Genomic DNA, 9,166 nt, shown 5'->3' on the forward strand with positions numbered 1-9,166 from the left:
CCGAGCTTCTATGCCGTTACACGGCCGAACCCGTGTCCCGGACCGTGTAAGCGGCGTTGCCAACATTAAACACCTGAAATACCCCAATATCGTTAACAAATGGTCGCTCGTTGACTGTACGCACGCACACATCGCACCACCGCTCGCTGGCTCGTAGAGCAGAAGAGAAAGAAGAAAAGAAGAGGTGGGTATAAAGCTACGGCCCGACAATTACGTTGTGACGTCAGCCATTAATTATAACCTAACCTGTGGTTAGGACTTAACAAGCTGTCACTAGCAGATTGTTAACGGGTTATTTATGAGAATTTAAACGTGGACTTATTCTTCGAGGTATAAGCGTCGGAACGGAGACGAAGAACGCGCGAGTTAGTTGGAGAGCGAGAGAGACGGAACATTCGAAGGAGGGCGCTGTTGCCGGGTTTGTCTGTTTTTCCTAAAATTTACTAAGTTTGACTCCAGTGATTCCATTAAGCGTCTTCTGAAGCTTGTGAGCAAGTTTGAGGAACAAGACCAAGATTACAATTGGGTAACCTTTGGTCGTCTTCAATAACGGCAAAATAAATCACTAATTCACCACAATTCATGCTAACATAAACATCAGTGGTAAAATATGTCTTTTTGCGGACGACACTAGCTTCACTTGCAGCAACAAGGACGTCACGGCACTTCAAAGGATTATATTGAATGACTTAATCACCATTAAATCTTGGTGCGATTCGAACCTCCTGAATCTCAACATTTCTAAAACTAAAGCTTTGTCGTATAAAAACTCGCTGCAGCCTTTTGTACTTAACTTGTAACTCCACCATTGACGTCGTAAAATCTGTAAAATTCTTAGGGCATGTTGTAGACAATTCTCTGAAATGGGACATGCATATCGAAGCTTTGTCGAAAAAAACTGAGCTCTGCCTGTTTTGCATTAAGATCTGTTTCTAAGGAGCTTAACTTGTCAGTGGCTAGAACTGTTTATTATGCACTTTTTGACTCGCACCTCAGATATGCCCTTCCATTCTGAGGTACGTGTTGTGCGACTCAATTTGACCGCATTTTCAAGCTTCAGAAGAGAGTTGTTCGATATTCACTGGGACTAAACAGCAGAACTCATTGCCAGGACTTTTTTAAAAAATTAAAAATATTAACTCTTCCTTCCTTATTTATATTTGAATCGGTTTGCCTAATACGTAAGCATGTATCAGCTTCTCAAGAAAGGCCATCTCACACTTATCCACTCAGGAACGCGGAGCAAGATCTTTATACCTACCCCACGTTCAGAGTTAGTTAAAAGTTCAATATTATACAACTCGAAAAAAATGCACAATCACCTTCCATTTGAAATCAAATCCATAACATGATTTTCTTCATTTTGCAAAGCATTGAAATCTTATTTGCTAGAGTTTAGTCTATTAAAATTTATCTATTAATATCTCAAAAACTATCAAAATATGTTAGGATTATGTAAAGTGATCTAAGAGAAAGCCTAATAAATTTCTGAAAAAATAAACAGGACGACCTGGCAACGTGGCAGAAGAAGAAGAAGAGAAGCTATTGTATTAATTAATTTTCGGTTTGTTCCTCTTGTTCTTGTTGTTAGGCTTATGCTCCGTCGTCCTCTTGCTCGTTTTGTTCCTGTTGCCGATGTCGTTCGCGGTGTTAAATCTCGCTATTGTGTGTTCGCGTTCGAATCGTAACGACGAAAACAATTAGCGGGCCCTATTTTATCGACCGATCGATCGACCCGAGACCGAAGAAGGGGGGCGGACAGAGATAGAAACGTCGTTTAATCAGGAAATAACGCCTAAGAGTATACCATAAGACCAAGTTGTGGGTATGGCTTACTTTGATGGGACCGCCTTCAGACAAATAATAGGCTCGGAGCATTCTCCGCCGGTGCTGCCACCATCGGAGAATATCGTAAACAACTAGTACTTAGAAATACATGGGTTTAAATAGCAAGAATACGAAAATTTTTTTATTGCATTATTCATGGTAATTTACTTATTTCGTTTTGAGCCATTTCTGGCTCCAATTCAATCAGCAATCGACACGAAAGAGAATTAAAAAATATTGACACAAAACTGAGAACTAAAGAGACAGCTTTATTTATTTGTCAAATTACATAGAAACCAATATAAATTCCTTGAAATAATAATTTCTGAATATTTTTTAAACCTAAAGCGGGCCCATACATTATCAAACAAATTGCGCAACAAAGCGATGCGCAACGTTGCGTTGCACAACTGATTCAGCGGTCCATACATTATCAAACAAGTTGCGCAACAAAAAGATATGCGCAACGTTCCGTTGCACAACTGCATCGCCCATGCACTTAGTAAAATTTTGATCAAACTTTTTACTGAAAGTTGTGCATTGTTTTAGAAACAATCATGTCCTCAATTGCCATTGCGTCAATTATTATCGTATATACCCTAGATGATGTCAATGATACCAAAAAACGAAAAAGAAAACAAAGAATTTGGATGAAAGAACTAAAATATTGCACAACGAAGCGTAACACACACATACACTACACAACGCGCTGCGCAAACGCCTGTTGCACAAACGAATTCAGACATTCTTGAAACTTATCAAACAATTGCGCAACGCATCAAACGTTACCATACATTGGCAACTCGTTGCGCAACAGCCTGCGTTGCGCAATTTGTTTGATAATGTATGGGTCGCTTAACTCGATATGGAAAGAATATTTTGTTTTATACACGACGATAAAATTGCATTATCGTCTCCCGAAATTAATTCACTTGCAATGAATTAATCTGTTCGGTCGACGATAAAATACCATTTTATCGTCTTGTAAATCGTAAAAAATAACTATTAATCACTAGTTGATTAAAAAAAGTATAGGTACCATTAATATTGCAAATTATATTTTATCCTCTCATAGTATATATGTCTATTTAATTTTTTGATTATGTAAAGAGCACTTTGTTTACTAACTTGTTTGTTTACTCACCGTAAAGGAGAGTTTTTGGTAGGCTAGGAAAGAACTCAGTAGATTTAGTAATCATGACTTCAGCGCTCTGGCAGCAAGCTTTTTCAAGGACCGATACGTTTGAGACATACCTACCTAAACTTAAATTTTCGAACAAACACGAACCACAAAGCAACACCCAGTATTTTCGGGCCTCGATGATCATCAGATAGACTCCGGTTGGACAAGAGGTAGAAGAAGGAGAAGAAATACGACCCCCTTATCAATCAAATTGCCTGGTTAATTAATTGTACATAATAAGCGATAGGTATCTCTTCAGGGTACAATGTATCTCTGACTTAATTCCAACTAATTAGAAATGCTAATAAGGATCAGGGGCGTTGCTGGGTCTTCGTTTGTTTTTTTTTCGAATAAAATAGAGGTTAGGGTGATAAAAATGTGTTTTTTAGATGTTGTTTATAAAATAAATCATAGAAACGGAGAATATATATTTTTGGTAAGATCTACAAGGAAATTGTTAATATGATATATAAGTGCATGCAACACTTCATCGGTTTCGGGAATCGTGGACCTTATACTAAGGGCTGGCAAAGGTTAGTCTTGGGTCGAGATTTCCGTATGTAAGAAGAGTACAATGGCGTTTATAATGTACTGAACAAAGAGAGGACAGTAAACACGTTGCCAAACGTATGAAATAAACCGAGAAACTGTGCACATCGCTACGAGACGTGGAAGGGGATATAGCAGATTTGTCGCAGTTGACCGGTCGACCCAATCAATACCTCTGTCAGTACTTAAAGTTTTAGGGAAAGGTATACGTCATGCGTTCAGCTTCACGATTTAATTACATGATACTTAATTTGTTTATTTATTAACGAGTCGTTGTAATTTTCCCTATAGCTTGAATTTTTTTAAGTGCAAGATAGAAACACTTGCATTTTTGGTAAAAATAAGTGGAATTGAGTGGGTGTTCGATAGTGGTCGCGCAATAGATTGTAGTTTTTTCAAGAACTTTGTTAATATTTCTGCTGTATTTTCTTTGAAGACAGTATGTGAAAATCTTTATCAGTAAAAAAATTACACGATTGCTGAAAATTGCTATGCTCTAAAAGTAAATGGATGGATTGTTTACAATTTTTAAATGGAAAAAACAACCTTATCGAATTTTTCTTATGTAAACATATTGTTAAAAATCTTGAAAATAAAAAAAGTTTTAATATCTAAAGTGGTTCTTGAGTTATGGCCTGTTATGTGTTAAAAAGTTAAGTTTTTAAATTATCGCGATTACTGACGTTTTCTCGTTATAAAAAAAATGACACCCTAACGATATCCTTATAATTCCATTTCAGATGCTCAGAAACATGTCTAATGATTTTATCTAGTTATCTCTTGAAAAAATAGGCTTTTAAAAATAAGCGATTTGCGATCGTGATTTTACTTTACTTGAGAGGGAAAGGCGTATCGGCAACGCCGCAATAGCACACCGTCGCGCGTCGCGTCGGTCGGTCGCATTTCTCTCACTCCGACTTAATAAGATCCCTATGCGATTTACTTCCACACATGTAAATGCCGACCCGAAAGTAACAGTTGCCAGCACGGTAGACCCGCTTTGTTGAGTTATAACTCATCATATACAGTCTCAGGACTTTGTGAAAAACCAATATCTGAGACGGTTTTACAGAGGATAGTTTTCAATCTCCGATATCAGTAGGTAGTGACAATTCGAAGATTGTTTGTACCGGGTGGCCAACTAAGAATGGACGCCGGCTGTATCTCAGAAACTACTTATCATATAACTTTGGGAAAAAATTCTAGTGAGTAAATCGACCAAGAGAAATCGCTGGAAATTATTTTCCAGTTCGAAAAATGTCCGCTAGGGGGCGTTTCTCTGATAGCCAATCAGAAAACAGAGTGTTTCTCAAAAATATGCAGGTGAACAGGTATTTTAAATATTACTATTGTAATCGTCGAGAAATTTGTAATTTTTATGATATAGAGTATATTGCTCTATCTCAAAAAATAAAGTGGTGGGGGAAGGTTAAACTTGATTTAATTAAAATAAGGATAACTCTGGTTTAGGTTAGCCGATTTAAACAAACTAGGGCTCGTTTAAAAAAGCTTTTCTTCCTTAATGATCTCCAACATTTTGTTTCCATAATTTTTTTCGTGGTAGCTAGAGGGCGCTGTTTGACACCATAAGAACTTTTGCAGAAAAAAATTAAATAGGAGGCTATATTTCTCTTTACACAGTTAAATAGAGCACAAAATTTCCAAAAAATGAGCGCCAAACCGCAACTTTCTATCTTATTCTCTCTAACCGGAGATATTAAGAGAACAAATCATGTTAGGCTGCCGTTTAGGATTATATGGTCTAAAAATTATAGTAGTAGGCTAGGAAACAAAAACAGGTAAATTGGTTACGTCAAAATATCAAAACGATTAAGTTCAGTTTTCATGCATCCGAATTTAGGGAGTTTTCTTGAAAAAAAAATGACGGCATAAGTTTTTAAATGTGTTTATGTAACATTATCGTCTATCAATATAATTTTTACGAATTTCTTGATTAATTATACGTAGGTAGTTCTAAGATTAAAATGTCCAAAAGTCGGACAATCAATAATTTTATTAAAAATTCTAGGAATTTTGTGTCGCCATATTGCTTTTAACAACTAGGGGTTTATTTTATGTAACGTCATTTAGTTATTAATCCAAGTTCCTCCTTGATTTTTTGTTTGTTTTCTACTTTGTTTGTTAGTTTACCTTTGTCTACAAATTGAAAATTTTTTTGACAATAAAGGCATTTATTTATTTATTTATATTCACTTTGTTACCTGTTGTTTGTGGTATTTATTATTACATTAAAGTTTATGTCGTTTGGGTCACTTTCATGGGCGCCGGAAGAATGAAATTTAGGGGGGGGCAAGGTAAAGATGAATAAAAAATTGACATTTTTGGTAATTATTGGGAAAACTGGAAATCGTCCGATTTTCACCAAAATTGGTATATACACTATTTTGAAGTCGTAGATTACGAATTTGAACGTTACGAATCTTTTTTCTTGGCGGTCTCTTACCGTTTTTGAGAAAAACGGAAAATAATTTCAATATCGAATTTTTCTTAATTTCTCATATGTTTAAGGTTTTCTAGCACATATTTTGTTAGGTATTCAATAATCAATAATGTTTTTGCTCTTTTCTGTTACTTTTTTAACCAATTCTATGCATAATAGAGGAAAATTTGTTAAAATAAATTTGTAAACAATCTGAAAATGTTAGATTATGGCTTTGTTCGGGTTCTTGTTATTACCGATTCTGAACCGTCCAAGAACTCTGCAGCGCATGCGCAAATGAAGTAATGTCTTCATATTTCCTTCTGCGCATACACATCACAGTTCTAGGACGGTTCAGAATCGGTAATAAGAGAAACCCGAAGTAAGTTTATGTCTTTCTGGCATTTAAAGCAACGTTGCCAATGCTAAACCTAAATTTAGCGTGTTTTTTTCGCTCATTCTGGAATTACGAAAGGCGGTCGCCAGAAGAACGGCTCCTTCCCATAACTGCTATTTTACCAACGAGATCTGACTATTTATACCCACGAAGTTGCACGAAAAAGTTTTGATTGCATTGGTTACAACTTCCATGCAGAGGGTGTTAATCTTTTGTTGTTATATTATTAGATTAACTAAGAAAAGATTAACCTCCTCCGCAAAGAAGTTAAAACCAATGCAATCAAAACTTTTCCGCGTAATTTTGTGGATATTGGTGTATATTTAATTATTGTTGATCTCATAATAGGTAATTTATTTAAATTCCGTAATCACCCGAAAAAATAGAAGATATGGCAACGTTGTAAATTTTCAAATTTCTAGATTAGGTCTAGAATAAATTTGTCTCTCTTATTACATAGGAGAGAGAAAGAAGGATATATCAAATGTCAAACTCCATCTGGTCTCAATTTTCTTTGTTATTTTGTTAAGAAAAGTGTTTTTCAGGAAAATGTTGGACATTTTTGTATCCCCAATCAGTGTGGCTTTTAGATAAACTACAATATAATGAAAATATAGTGAAATTATTACTTTATAGGGCCAAAATAAAGAAAAATTCAATGTTGTAATAATTTTCCGTTTTTCTGAAAAACGGTAAGAGACCACCAAGAAAAAAGTAGATTCCTAATCTACGACCTCAAAATAGTGTGTATACCAATTTTGGTGAAAATCGGACGATTTCCAGTTTTCCCAATAATTACCACATTTTTTATTATTTTACAGGTAACACCTAAAAATTTCATAATAATAATTATTTTTTTACAGATGGATGTAATGATGGAAAATAGCTTTATTTTTATTGTTTCAGTGATCCAGGGGGGGGGGCAAATGCCCCCTCTTGCCCCCCCCCCTGTCCTGCGCCCATGGTCACTTTTCAATATGCACTACGGGTCCAAATCTACCCTTGATGCGTAGTTCAGCACCAAGACCGTTGGTCGGTAAATGTTTAGGCAGGAATTCTAGGATGGAGAATGATTGGCCTTTTTTAATTATCTGAATGAAATAATAAACTATCCATAATTTCTAAGAGACGAATTGCCAATTTTGTTAGGTTGCTTATTTTGCGATGAATGTGTGAGGCTTCTTGGATACCACTTACTTTAGTAGATAGAGACGCTGGAGCGACATGTTTTACATAGCCAGCTTGGTCATTGGATTCAATAGGCCAAAAGTGATTCATGGCTTCATGGAACACTCCATCAAAAGCATTATTATATTCAGAATCATCCCTGATTAAGTTAGTAACGAATTCTTTCACAAAGATAAAAACAAATTAAAATAAGATCGAGATTCCAACTTATTTCTAAGAATGCATATAATTACCATTAATTAAACTTCAGCTGTGGAAACCTAGATCGGACCTATGTCACCCTAATGAGTATAATTAACCAGAAAAAAACGAAAATAATAAAGAGGAACACGGTCTTTACCATCTAAAACCCGCCCTGACAAATAAGACATAAGAAATAGATGATAATTTAAGGAACACCTTCCATTTTTTCAGTACCGTCGTTCCTCGAGCCCGTTGATCTTATCTGGTGGCACATGTTGTATCATAATAAGAAATGTCGAAATTCCACGGCTATTTTAGATGGTATCTGTGGCGAGGGTCTCGCATAAGTGTCGACCCCTAGCGAGCAAGACTGACATCTCACCGTGGCGAGTCGCCTCGCTGACTAAATAACATATATTTTCGTATATCTTATTCTATCTCTTCGAGATTTACTCGTTTTTTTATTTGTTTCTTTTGTGTGTCTTTCTTTGTCTGATTTTTTTAGTATTCAAAGGAAAGTAAGAGTGGTGTTATATATTAGTTATACGCTCTTAAGTTTTTTACTAACGATCACAAAAATTTAGTTACATTTTTTTGTTTTTTTTTTCTATACTGTCCTTAGACAATGAAAGAGAGGGGACAGGTAACACGACAGCTGACAGTGAGGCCACTTGTCACCAAGCGAAATTTTCCAATGGCGTAGCATATCAGCAATTAGCTTGTACCTAGACGATACAAAATATTAATTAAAACGTTAACTAATATATCGTTTATTTTTGAGTAATGCATATACAATTTTGTATTTTATAGTCTCATCTTTATAATAGTAGAATATCTAAGTCGATAATGCAAAATTTATTTAACAGACACAGTGAACTGATCATCAAGACAATTATTTATTTATTAACGTGTGTATAATGTATAATTAAATAAAAAATAATGTAAATATATATGTTTTTTATTTTTTTATGTATATACATATATATTTACATTATTAATGTCAATATTTTATGTTGATAACACAATTACATGTAAAATATATAAAAAAAATGTTTATTGCAGAAATTGTATTTGTCTTATTCCCTACACTGGAGAAATCAGTCTGAGTAACGTATTATAGTTTTCAAACATTCATTATAATTTAAGATATTGTAAACACTACTTGGAATTAATAAAAATAGTTTGCTTTGGATGTGGTACAAGACATTAAAAGCATTTTACATATTTTTACTGCTATAATGAAAAAAATGTACAAATGACTACATGACAAAAGTTGTGTATCGACTTTTACCTGTGAAATATAATTCTAGCCACTTTTTTCTCGCTTCGGCCTTTGCAGCCATGCGCTGAACATCTCACCATACTAAACAACACAGTTTATAAATGTAAAACAAAACAG

This window comes from Sitophilus oryzae, unplaced genomic scaffold (assembly GCF_002938485.1).
Source record: "Sitophilus oryzae breed Bouriz unplaced genomic scaffold, Soryzae_2.0 scaffold_122_pilon_pilon, whole genome shotgun sequence".
NCBI classification, from domain to species: Eukaryota; Metazoa; Arthropoda; class Insecta; order Coleoptera; family Curculionidae; genus Sitophilus; species Sitophilus oryzae.